A 12,965-nucleotide genomic window follows, 5' to 3' on the forward strand; every position below is an offset into this window, starting at 1 on the left:
CAGTTACAGAAGAAGAAGTAATCAGGCTCCTTGCATCTTCTCACCCAACCACTTGCACCAGTGACCCCATTCCGCCACATCTCCTCCAGTCACTTTCTCTGGCTGTCACCTCTCACCAAACAATCAGTAGATTTGGGTTCCAGTACCATCTCTATGCTATTGACACCCAATTATACACTTCTCCTGATATCACGCCTGCCTTTTTAGAAAACACCAGTGATTGTCTTACCGCTGTCTCTAACATCATGTCCTCCCTCTGTCTGAAACTGAACCTGTCAAAAACTTAATTCCTCGTGTTCTCTCCCTCTACTAACCTACCTTTGTCTGACATTGCCATCTCCATGTGTGGTTCCACCATTACTCCCAAGCAACATGCCCGCTGCCTTGGGGTCATCCTTGATTCTGAGCTTTCATTCACCCCCCACATCCGATCACTGGCTCGCTCTTCTTATCTGCATCTCAAAAACATTTTTAGTATTCGCCTTTTTCTTACTTTCGACACTGCAAAAACTCTTACTGTTTCACTCATTCATTCTTGTCTGGACTATTGTAACTCTCTACTAATCGGCCTCCCTCTTACCAAACTCTCCCCGCTCCAATCTGTCCTGAATGCTGCAGCCAAGATCATATTCCTCACCAACCGTTACACCGATGCCTCTACCTTGTGCCAGTCATTACACTGGTTACCCATCCACTCAAGAATCCAGTACAAAACTACTACCCTCATCCACAAAGCACTCCATGGCTCAGCACCACCCTACATCTCCTCCCTGGTTTCAGTCTACCACCCTACCCGTGCCCTCCGCTCCGCTGATGACCTCAGGTTAGCATCCTCAATAATCAGAACCTCCCACTCCCGTCTCCAAGACTTTACACGTGCTGCGCCGATTCTTTGGAATGCACTACCCAGGTTAATATGATTAATCCCCAATCCCTACAGTTTTAAGCGTGCCCTAAAAACGCATTTGTTCAGACTGGCCTACCACCTCAACGCATTAACCTAACTATCCCTGTGTGGCCCATTCTTACACTATGGCTGGTCTGAACAACGAAAGCAATTGTTACCATCCACCTCTCGTGTCTCCCCTTTTCCTCATATTTTGTAAGCTTGCGAGCAGCAGGACCCTCATTCCTCCTGGTATCTATTTTGAACGGTGTTTCTGTTATGCTGTAATGTCTATTGTCTGTACAAGTCCCCTCTATAATTTGTAAAACGCTGCAGAATATGTTGGCGCTATATAAATAAAATTATTATTATTATTATGGAGAGTGAGCCAGGGGAGATGCAGGGAGGGATGGGAGTCATTGCACTTGGTGTCTGGAAGCGGAGTTTATGACGGATGTTATCTATTTTCTCTATAAAGTGGGAGGCCAGGTCATCAGCACAAATGTCTGTGCTAGGGGCTTGTGCTTTTGGCCTGAGGAGGGAGTGAAAAGTGTTAAAAAGTTTCTTGGGGTTGTTGGATAGTGAGGAGATCAGGGTGGTGTAGTAGGTCTGTTTGGCGAGGTGAAGGGCAGAGTTATAGGTCCTTAACATAAATTTGAAGTGTATGAAGTCTTCTGGTGTGCGTGTTTTCCTCCATAAGCGTTCAGCACACCTAGAGGATCGCTGGAGAAATCGGGTTTGCGATGTGAGCCAGGGCTGTTTCACTCTGTGTTTGGAGGTTCTGAGGGTGAGGGGAGCTACTTGGTCTAGGGGGCTTCTAAGACTGTCACTGAAGTGATGTACCGCCAGATCAGGACAGGAAAAAGAGGAGATTGGGGACAATGATGAGTGTAAGGAGTCTGAGAGTGAATGAGGGTTAATGGCTTGTAGATTTCTGAATGTGTGGTAGGTAGGAGGGTGCTGGGGTGGGCGAGGAATTGTGAGTGTGAAGGAGAGAATGTTGTGGTCAGAGAGGGGAAGTGGTGAGTTATCTAGGTAGGAGATTGAACAGAGCCGGACAAAGACCAGGTCCAGGGTGTTACCATCCTTGTGTGTCTCAGAGGTTGAGAGCTGTGAGAGGCCGAGCGAAGTGGTTAGTGATAGAAGCTGGGATGCAGATGTAGAAGTGGGGCTGTTAATGGGGATGTTGAAGTCTCCCAGGATAAGGATTGGGAGTTCTGAGGACATGAAGTGCGGCAGCCAGGCAGAGAAATGGTCCAGGAAGTGGGTGGGTGAGCCTGGGGGCCGGTATATGACCGCTACTCTGAGGGAGAGGGGACGAAAGAGCCTGATGGTGTGGACCTCAAAAGAAGGGAATGAGAGTGATGGAACTGGGGGGATTACCTGGAAGGTGCATTGTGGGGACAGGAGTATGCCAACTCCACCACCAGGTCTGTTTGTGGGTCTTGGGGAATGGGAGAATTGTAAGCCACCATGAGAAATGGCAGCGGGGAGACAGTGTCAGAATCCTGAATCCAGGTTTCAGTGAGGGCCAACAGATTCAGAGAGTTGTTCACAAAGTAGTTGTGCAGGAAAGGAAGCTTGTTACTTACAGACCGTGGATTCCAAAGGGCATAATTGAAAGAGAGAGGTGAGGGAGTGCAAGTAATATTAATAAGGTTAGTATGGTTTTGATATGAGGTAGGGTTGAGGTTGGGGGACCGGAATTGGGGGAGATGTCCCCTGAAATCAGTAGGAGTAACAAGATAAAAAGCAAGTAGTTTTTGGAAGTGTAAGAAGATTTTTTGTGCAGTGTGTTTGGGTAAGACGGGCTGAGGTTTTTCAGGAAGGTGAGAAGTGCATGGGAGCTGTACATGGGAGAGGGAAGGAGAGAGGAGCTGATGTATATGAGTCATGATGGAGAGGGGATTGGGCAGTGAATGTGGATTGCAAGGGAGCATAGGAGGATAGGAATAAAGCACAGAGATAAAAGGTACAGCAGAGTGTGGGTTACCTGACTCCTGCCCTGACTAATTGCCATGGAGTAACTGCCCTTTAGCTTGATGTATAGCTAATGCGATGCTTTGCTGAATGTATGCAACCCCACACATGCGTGCACCCCTAAGAATGAATCTAAATTTATAGGCCCACAGTGCAGGGAGAGGAGAGCGGGATTATGGGAGCTGGTTAGTTATAAATTAGGGACAGCTGCTCAACACATCCTGGTGTGGAGAAGATGATCAAAGACACCGTCCTGATTACATCTCTATACTAGAGCACCTCTGCTGAGATAAACAGCTACATAGATCCCCCCCTGGTGCTACAACAGTCAGTACTGGGAACCCTGTAACTGATGAATTCTAGCAAAAGAGTTGAATGACATGATTACCATTCAGGCTGCTGGCTGAGATTGAATGGAGTAAAAAGACATGCAGGCTAGTTCAGTTCAGTGACATGATTACCTGTGAGGAGAGAAGATGGATGTTAATTCCTTGCCATGGAGTAACTGCCCTTTAGCTTGATGCTTAGCTAATGTGATGCTTTGCTGAATGCGTGCGACCCCACACATGTGTGTGGGATGGGAGATTTATTGTGTGTAGGGAGAATTGGAGTGGGGATGGGGGGATTTATTGAGTGTGGGGAGAATTGTAGTGGGGATGGGGGGATTTATTATGTGGGGAGAATTGTAGTGGGGATGGGGGGATTTATTGTGTGGGGAGAATTGGAGTGGGGATGGGGGATTTATTGTGTGGGGAGAATTGGAGTGGGGATGGGGGGATTTATTATGTGGGGAGAATTGGAGTGGGGATGGGGGGATTTATTGTGTGTGGAGAGAATTGTAGTGGGATGGGAGATTTATTGTGTGTAGGGAGAATTGGAGTGGGGATGGGGGGATTTATTGAGTGTGGGGAGAATTGTAGTGGGGATGGGGGGATTTATTATGTGGGGAGAATTGGAGTGGGGATGGGGGGATTTATTGTGTGGGGAGAGAATTGGAGTGGGGATGAGGTGATTTATTGTGTGGGGAGAATTGTAGTGGGGATGGGGGGATTTATTATGTGGGGAGAATTGTAGTGGGGATGGGGGATTTATTGTGTGTGGAGAGAATTGGAGTGGGGATGGGGAATTTATTATGTGGGGAGAATTGGAGTGGGGATGAGGTGATTTATTGTGTGGGGAGAATTGTAGTGGGGATGGGGGGATTTATTATGTGGGGAGAATTGTAGTGGGGATGGGGGGATTTATTGTGTGGGGAGAATTGGAGTGGGGATGGGGGATTTATTGTGTGGGGAGAATTGGAGTGGGGATGGGGGGATTTATTATGTGGGGAGAATTGGAGTGGGGATGGGGGGATTTATTGTGTGTGGAGAGAATTGTAGTGGGGATGGGGGATTTATTGTGTGGGGAGAATTATAGTGGGGATGGGGGGATTTATTGTGTGGGGAGAATTGTAGTGGGGATGGGGGGATTTATTGTGTGTGGGGAGAATTGTAGTGGGGATGGGGGATTTATTATGTGGGGAGAATTGTAGTGGGGATGGGGGAATTTATTGTGTGGGGAGAATTGTAGTGGGGATGGGGGGATGGGGGGATTTATTGTGTGTGGGGAGAATTGTAGTGGGGATGGGGGGATTTATTGTGTGTGGGGAGAATTGTAGAGGGGATGGGGGATTTATTATGTGGGGAGAATTGGAGTGGGGATGGGGGGATTTATTGTGTGTGGAGAGAATTGTAGTGGGGATGGGAGATTTATTGTGTGTGGGGAGAATTGTAGTGGGGATGGGGGGATTTATTGTGTGGGGAGAATTGTAGTGGGGATGGGGGGATTTATTGTGTGTGGGGAGAATTGTAGTGGGGATGGGGGGATTTATTGTGTGGGGAGAATTGTAGTGGGGATGGGGGATTTATTGTGTGTGGGGAGAATTGGAGTGGGGATGGGGGGATTTATTGTGTGTGGGGAGAATTGTAGTGGGATGAGGGGATTTATTGTGTGTGGGGAGAATTGTAGTGGGGATGGGGGGATTTATTGTGTGTGGGGAGAATTAGAGAGGGGATGGGGGATTTATTGTGTGTGAGAAGAATTGGAGTGGAGATGAGGGGATTTATTGTGTGTGGGGAGAATTATGGTGGGGATGGGGGATTTATTGTGTGTGAGAAGAATTGGAGTGGGGATGGGGGGATTTATTGTGTGTGGGGAGAATTGGAGAGTGGATGGGGGGATTTATTGTGTGGGGAGAATTGGAGTGGGGATGGGGGGATTTATTGTGTGTGGAGAGTATTGGAGTGGGGATGAGGTGATTTATTGTGTGGGGAGAATTGGAGTGGGGATGGGGGATTTATTATGTGGAGAGAATTGGAGTGGGGATGGGGGATTTATTATGTGGGGAGAATTGTAGTGGGGATGGGGGGATTTATTATGTGGGGAGAATTGTAGTGGGGATGGGGGGATTTATTATGTGGGGAGAATTGTAGTGGGGATGGGGGGATTTATTATGTGGGGAGAATTGTAGTGGGGATGGGGGGATTTATTGTGCGTGGGGAGAATTGGAGTGGGTGTGGGTGGATTTATTGTGTGTGGGGAGAATTGGAGAGGGGATGGGGATTTATTGTGTGTGGGGAGAATTGGAGTGAGGATGGGGGATTTATTGCGTGGGGAGAATTGGAGTGGGGATGAGGTGATTTATTATGTGGGGAGAATTGGAGTGGGGATGAGGTGATTTATTGTGCGGGGAGAATTGTAGTGGGGATGGGGGGATTTATTATGTGGGGAGAATTGTAGTGGGGATGGGGGGATTTATTGTGCGTGGGGAGAATTGGAGTGGGTGTGGGTGGATTTATTGTGTGTGGGGAGAATTGGAGAGGGGATGGGGATTTATTGTGTGGGGAGAATTGTAGTGGGGATGGGGGGATTTATTGTGTGTGGGGAGAATTGGAGTGGGGATGAGGGGATTTATTGTGTGGGGAGAATTGGAGTGGGAGTGGGGGGATTTATTGTGTGTGGGGAGAATTGGAGTGGGGATGGTGGGATTTATTGTGTGTGGAGAGAATTGGAGTGGGGATGAGGTGATTTATTGTGTGGGGAGAATTGGAGTGGGTGGATTTATTGTGTGTGGGGAGAATTGGAGAGGGGATGGGGGGATTTATTGTGTGGGGAGAATTGTAGTGGGGATGGGGGGATTTATTGTGTGTGGGGAGAATTGGAGTGGGGATGAGGGGATTTATTGTGTGTGGGGAGAATTGGAGTGGAGATGGGGGGATTTATTGTGTGTGGGGAGAATTAGAGAGGGGATGGGGGATTTATTGTGTGTGGAGAGAATTGGAGTGGGGATGAGGCGATTTATTGTGTGGGGAGAATTGGAGTGGGGGGATTTATTGTGTGTGAGAATTGGAGTGGGGATGGGGGGATTTATTGTGTGTGGGGAGAATTAGAGAGGGGATGGGGGATTTATTGTGTGTGGGGAGAATTAGAGAGGGGATGGGGGATTTATTGTATGTGAGAATTGGAGTGGGGATGGGGGGATTTATTGTGTGGGGAGAATTGGAGTGGGGTGGGGGGATTTATTGTGTGTGAGAAGAATTGTAGTGGGGATGAGGGGATTTATTGTGTGGGGAGATTTATTGTGTGTGGGGAGAATTGGAGAGGGGATGTGGGGAGAATTGGAGAGGGGATGGGGGGATTTATTGTGTGGGGAGAATTGTAGTGGGGATGGGGGGATTTATTGTGTGTGGAGAGAATTGGAGTGGGGATGAGGTGATTTATTGTGTGGGGAGAATTGGAGTGGGGGGATTTATTGTGTGTGGGGAGAATTGGAGAGGGGATGGGGGATTTATTGTGTGGGGAGAATTGTAGTGGGGATGAGGGGATTTATTGTGTGTGGGGAGAATTGGAGTGGGGATGGGGGGATTTATTGTGTGTGGGGAGAATTAGAGGGGATGGGGGATTTATTGTGTGTGAGAAGAATTGGAGAGGGGATGGGGGATTTATTGTGTGTGAGAAGAATTGGAGTGGGGATGGGGGGATTTATTGTGTGGGGAGAATTGTAGTGGGGATGGGGGATTTATTGTGTGTGGGGAGAATTGTAGTGGGGATGGGGGGATTTATTGTGTGTGGGGAGAATTGGAGTGGGGATGGAGGGATTTATTATGTGGGGAGAATTGTAGTGGAGATGGGGGGATTTATTGTGTGTGGGGAGAATTGGAGTGGGGGTGGGTGGATTTATTGTGTGTGGGGAGAATTGGAGAGGGGATGGGGGATTTATTGTGTGGGGAGAATTGTAGTGGGGATGGGGGGATTTATTGTGTGGGGAGAATTGGAGTGGGAGTGGGGGGATTTATTGTGTGTGGGGAGAATTGGAGTGGGGGGGATTTATTGTGTGTGGGGAGAATTGGAGAGGGGATGGGGGGATTTATTGTGTGGGGAGAACTATAGTGGGGATGGGGGGATTTATTGTGTGTGGGGAGAATTGGAGTGGGGATGGGGGGATTTATTGTGTGTGGGGAGAATTAGAGAGGGGATGGGGGGATTGTGTGTGGGAAGAATTAGAGAGGGGATGGGGGGATTTATTGTGTGTGGAGAGAATTGGAGTGGGGATGAGGTGATTTATTGTGTGGGGAGAATTGGAGTGGGGGGATTTATTGTGTGTGAGAAGAATTGGAGTGGGGATGGGGGGATTTATTGTGTGTGTGGGGAGAATTAGAGAGGGGATGGGGGGATTGTGTGTGGGGAGAATTAGAGAGGGGATGGGGGATTTATTGTGTGTGGGGAGAATTGGAGTGGGGATGAGGTGATTTATTGTGTGGGGAGAATTGGAGTGGGGGGATTTATTGTGTGTGAGAAGAATTGGAGTGGGGAAGGAGGGATTTATTGTGTGTGGGGAGAATTAGAGAGGGGATGGGGGGATTTATTGTGTGTGGGGAGAATTGTAGTGGGGATGGGGGATTTATTGTATGTGAGAAGAATTGGAGTGGGGATGGGGGGATTTATTGTGTTTGGGGAGAATTGGAGTGGGGATGAGGGGATTTATTGTGTGTGGGGAGAATTGTAGTGCGGATGGGGGGATTTATTGTGTGTGGAGAGAATTGGAGTGGGGTGAGGTGATTTATTGTGTGGGGAGAATTGTAGTGGGGATGGGGGGATTTATTATGTGGGGAGAATTGTAGTGGGGATGGGGGGATTTATTATGTGGGGAGAATTGTAGTGGGGATGGGGGGATTTATTATGTGGGGAGAATTGTAGTGGGGATGAGGGGATTTATTGTGTGGGGAGAATTGGAGTGGGGTGGGGGGATTTATTGTGTGTGGGGAGAATTGGAGAGGGGATGGGGGGATTTATTGTGTGGGGAGAATTGTAGTGGGGATGGGGGGATTTATTGTGTGTGGAGAGAATTGGAGTGGGGATGAGGTGATTTATTGTGTGGGGAGAATTGGAGTGGGGGGATTTATTGTGTGTGAGAAGAATTGGAGAGGGGATGGGGGATTTATTGTGTGTGAGAAGAATTGGAGTGGGGATGGGGGGATTTATTGTGTGTGGGGAGAATTGTAGTGGGGATGGGGGATTTATTGTGTGTGGGGAGAATTGTAGTGGGGATGGGGGGATTTATTGTGTGTGGGGAGAATTGGAGTGGGGATGGAGGGATTTATTATGTGGGGAGAATTGTAGTGGAGATGGGGGGATTTATTGTGTGTGGGGAGAATTGGAGTGGGGGTGGGTGGATTTATTGTGTGTGGGGAGAATTGGAGAGGGGATGGGGGATTTATTGTGTGGGGAGAATTGTAGTGGGGATGGGGGGATTTATTGTGTGGGGAGAATTGGAGTGGGAGTGGGGGGATTTATTGTGTGTGGGGAGAATTGGAGTGGGGGGATTTATTGTGTGTGGGGAGAATTGGAGAGGGGATGGGGGGATTTATTGTGTGGGGAGAACTGTAGTGGGGATGGGGGGATTTATTGTGTGTGGGGAGAATTGGAGTGGGGATGGGGGGATTTATTGTGTGTGGGGAGAATTAGAGAGGGGATGGGGGGATTGTGTGTGGGAAGAATTAGAGAGGGGATGGGGGGATTTATTGTGTGTGGAGAGAATTGGAGTGGGGATGAGGTGATTTATTGTGTGGGGAGAATTGGAGTGGGGGGATTTATTGTGTGTGGGGAGAATTGGAGTGGGGATGAGGTGATTTATTGTGTGGGGAGAATTGGAGTGGGGGGATTTATTGTGTGTGGGGAGAATTGGAGAGGGGATGGGAGATTTATTGTGTGGGGAGAATTGTAGTGGGGATGGGGGGATTTATTGTGTGTGGGAAGAATTGGAGTGGGGATGAGGAGATTTATTGTGTGGGGAGAATTGGAGTGGGGATGGGGGATTTATTGTGTGTGGGGAGAATTGGAGTGAGGATGGGGGATTTATTGTGTGGGGAGAATTGGAGTGGGGATGATGTGATTTATTATGTGGGGAGAATTGGAGTGGGGATGAGGTGATTTATTGTGCGGGGAGAATTGTAGTGGGGATGGGGGGATTTATTGTGTGGGGAGAATTGTAGTGGGGATGGGGGGATTTATTGTGTGGGGAGAATTGGAGTGGGAATGGGGGGATTTATTGTGTGTGGGGAGAATTGGAGAGGGGATGGTGGGATTTATTGTGTGTGGAGAGAATTGGAGTGGGGATGAGGTGATTTATTGTGTGGGGAGAATTGGAGTGGGGGGATTTATTGTGTGTGGGGAGAATTGGAGAGGGGATGGGGGGATTTATTGTGTGGGGAGAATTGTAGTGGGGATGGGGGGATTTATTGTGTGTGGGGAGAATTGGAGTGGGGATGAGGGGATTTATTGTGTGTGGGGAGAATTGGAGTGGAGATGGGGGGATTTATTGTGTGTGGGGAGAATTGGAGTGGGGATGGGGGGATTTACTGTGTGGGGAGAATTGGAGTGGGAGTGGGGGGATTTATTGTGTGTGGGGAGAATTGGAGTGGGGGGATTTATTGTGTGTGGGGAGAATTGGAGTGGGGATGGTGGGATTTATTGTGTGTGGAGAGAATTGGAGTGGGGATGAGGTGATTTATTGTGTGGGGAGAATTGGAGTGGGTGGATTTATTGTGTGTGGGGAGAATTGGAGAGGGGATGGGGGGATTTATTGTGTGGGGAGAATTGTAGTGGGGATGGGGGGATTTATTGTGTGTGGGGAGAATTGGAGTGGGGATGAGGGGATTTATTGTGTGTGGGGAGAATTGGAGTGGAGATGGGGGGATTTATTGTGTGTGGGGAGAATTAGAGAGGGGATGGGGGATTTATTGTGTGTGGAGAGAATTGGAGTGGGGATGAGGCGATTTATTGTGTGGGGAGAATTGGAGTGGGGGGATTTATTGTGTGTGAGAATTGGAGTGGGGATGGGGGGATTTATTGTGTGTGGGGAGAATTAGAGAGGGGATGGGGGATTTATTGTGTGTGGGGAGAATTAGAGAGGGGATGGGGGATTTATTGTATGTGAGAATTGGAGTGGGGATGGGGGGATTTATTGTGTGGGGAGAATTGGAGTGGGGTGGGGGGATTTATTGTGTGTGAGAAGAATTGTAGTGGGGATGAGGGGATTTATTGTGTGGGGAGATTTATTGTGTGTGGGGAGAATTGGAGAGGGGATGGGGGGATTTATTGTGTGGGGAGAATTGTAGTGGGGATGGGGGGATTTATTGTGTGTGGAGAGAATTGGAGTGGGGATGAGGTGATTTATTGTGTGGGGAGAATTGGAGTGGGGGGATTTATTGTGTGTGGGGAGAATTGGAGAGGGGATGGGGGATTTATTGTGTGGGGAGAATTGTAGTGGGGATGAGGGGATTTATTGTGTGTGGGGAGAATTGGAGTGGGGATGGGGGGATTTATTGTGTGTGGGGAGAATTAGAGGGGATGGGGGATTTATTGTGTGTGAGAAGAATTGGAGAGGGGATGGGGGATTTATTGTGTGTGAGAAGAATTGGAGTGGGGATGGGGGGATTTATTGTGTGGGGAGAATTGTAGTGGGGATGGGGGATTTATTGTGTGTGGGGAGAATTGTAGTGGGGATGGGGGGATTTATTGTGTGTGGGGAGAATTGGAGTGGGGATGGAGGGATTTATTATGTGGGGAGAATTGTAGTGGAGATGGGGGGATTTATTGTGTGTGGGGAGAATTGGAGTGGGGGTGGGTGGATTTATTGTGTGTGGGGAGAATTGGAGAGGGGATGGGGGATTTATTGTGTGGGGAGAATTGTAGTGGGGATGGGGGGATTTATTGTGTGGGGAGAATTGGAGTGGGAGTGGGGGGATTTATTGTGTGTGGGGAGAATTGGAGTGGGGGGGATTTATTGTGTGTGGGGAGAATTGGGGAGGGGATGGGGGGATTTATTGTGTGGGGAGAACTATAGTGGGGATGGGGGGATTTATTGTGTGTGGGGAGAATTGGAGTGGGGATGGGGGGATTTATTGTGTGTGGGGAGAATTAGAGAGGGGATGGGGGGATTGTGTGTGGGAAGAATTAGAGAGGGGATGGGGGGATTTATTGTGTGTGGAGAGAATTGGAGTGGGGATGAGGTGATTTATTGTGTGGGGAGAATTGGAGTGGGGGGATTTATTGTGTGTGAGAAGAATTGGAGTGGGGATGGGGGGATTTATTGTGTGTGTGGGGAGAATTAGAGAGGGGATGGGGGGATTGTGTGTGGGGAGAATTAGAGAGGGGATGGGGGATTTATTGTGTGTGGGGAGAATTGGAGTGGGGATGAGGTGATTTATTGTGTGGGGAGAATTGGAGTGGGGGGATTTATTGTGTGTGAGAAGAATTGGAGTGGGGAAGGAGGGATTTATTGTGTGTGGGGAGAATTAGAGAGGGGATGGGGGGATTTATTGTGTGTGGGGAGAATTGTAGTGGGGATGGGGGATTTATTGTATGTGAGAAGAATTGGAGTGGGGATGGGGGGATTTATTGTGTTTGGGGAGAATTGGAGTGGGGATGAGGGGATTTATTGTGTGTGGGGAGAATTGTAGTGCGGATGGGGGGATTTATTGTGTGTGGAGAGAATTGGAGTGGGGTGAGGTGATTTATTGTGTGGGGAGAATTGTAGTGGGGATGGGGGGATTTATTATGTGGGGAGAATTGTAGTGGGGATGAGGGGATTTATTGTGTGGGGAGAATTGGAGTGGGGTGGGGGGATTTATTGTGTGTGGGGAGAATTGGAGAGGGGATGGGGGGATTTATTGTGTGGGGAGAATTGTAGTGGGGATGGGGGGATTTATTGTGTGTGGAGAGAATTGGAGTGGGGATGAGGTGATTTATTGTGTGGGGAGAATTGGAGTGGGGGGATTTATTGTGTGTGAGAAGAATTGGAGAGGGGATGGGGGATTTATTGTGTGTGAGAAGAATTGGAGTGGGGATGGGGGGATTTATTGTGTGTGGGGAGAATTGTAGTGGGGATGGGGGATTTATTGTGTGTGGGGAGAATTGTAGTGGGGATGGGGGGATTTATTGTGTGTGGGGAGAATTGGAGTGGGGATGGAGGGATTTATTATGTGGGGAGAATTGTAGTGGAGATGGGGGGATTTATTGTGTGTGGGGAGAATTGGAGTGGGGGTGGGTGGATTTATTGTGTGTGGGGAGAATTGGAGAGGGGATGGGGGATTTATTGTGTGGGGAGAATTGTAGTGGGGATGGGGGGATTTATTGTGTGGGGAGAATTGGAGTGGGAGTGGGGGGATTTATTGTGTGTGGGGAGAATTGGAGTGGGGGGATTTATTGTGTGTGGGGAGAATTGGAGAGGGGATGGGGGGATTTATTGTGTGGGGAGAACTGTAGTGGGGATGGGGGGATTTATTGTGTGTGGGGAGAATTGGAGTGGGGATGGGGGGATTTATTGTGTGTGGGGAGAATTAGAGAGGGGATGGGGGGATTGTGTGTGGGAAGAATTAGAGAGGGGATGGGGGGATTTATTGTGTGTGGAGAGAATTGGAGTGGGGATGAGGTGATTTATTGTGTGGGGAGAATTGGAGTGGGGGGATTTATTGTGTGTGGGGAGAATTGGAGTGGGGATGAGGTGATTTATTGTGTGGGGAGAATTGGAGTGGGGGGATTTATTGTGTGTGGGGAGAAT

Source organism: Ranitomeya imitator, chromosome 3, assembly GCF_032444005.1.
Source record: "Ranitomeya imitator isolate aRanImi1 chromosome 3, aRanImi1.pri, whole genome shotgun sequence".
NCBI lineage: Eukaryota > Metazoa > Chordata > Amphibia > Anura > Dendrobatidae > Ranitomeya > Ranitomeya imitator.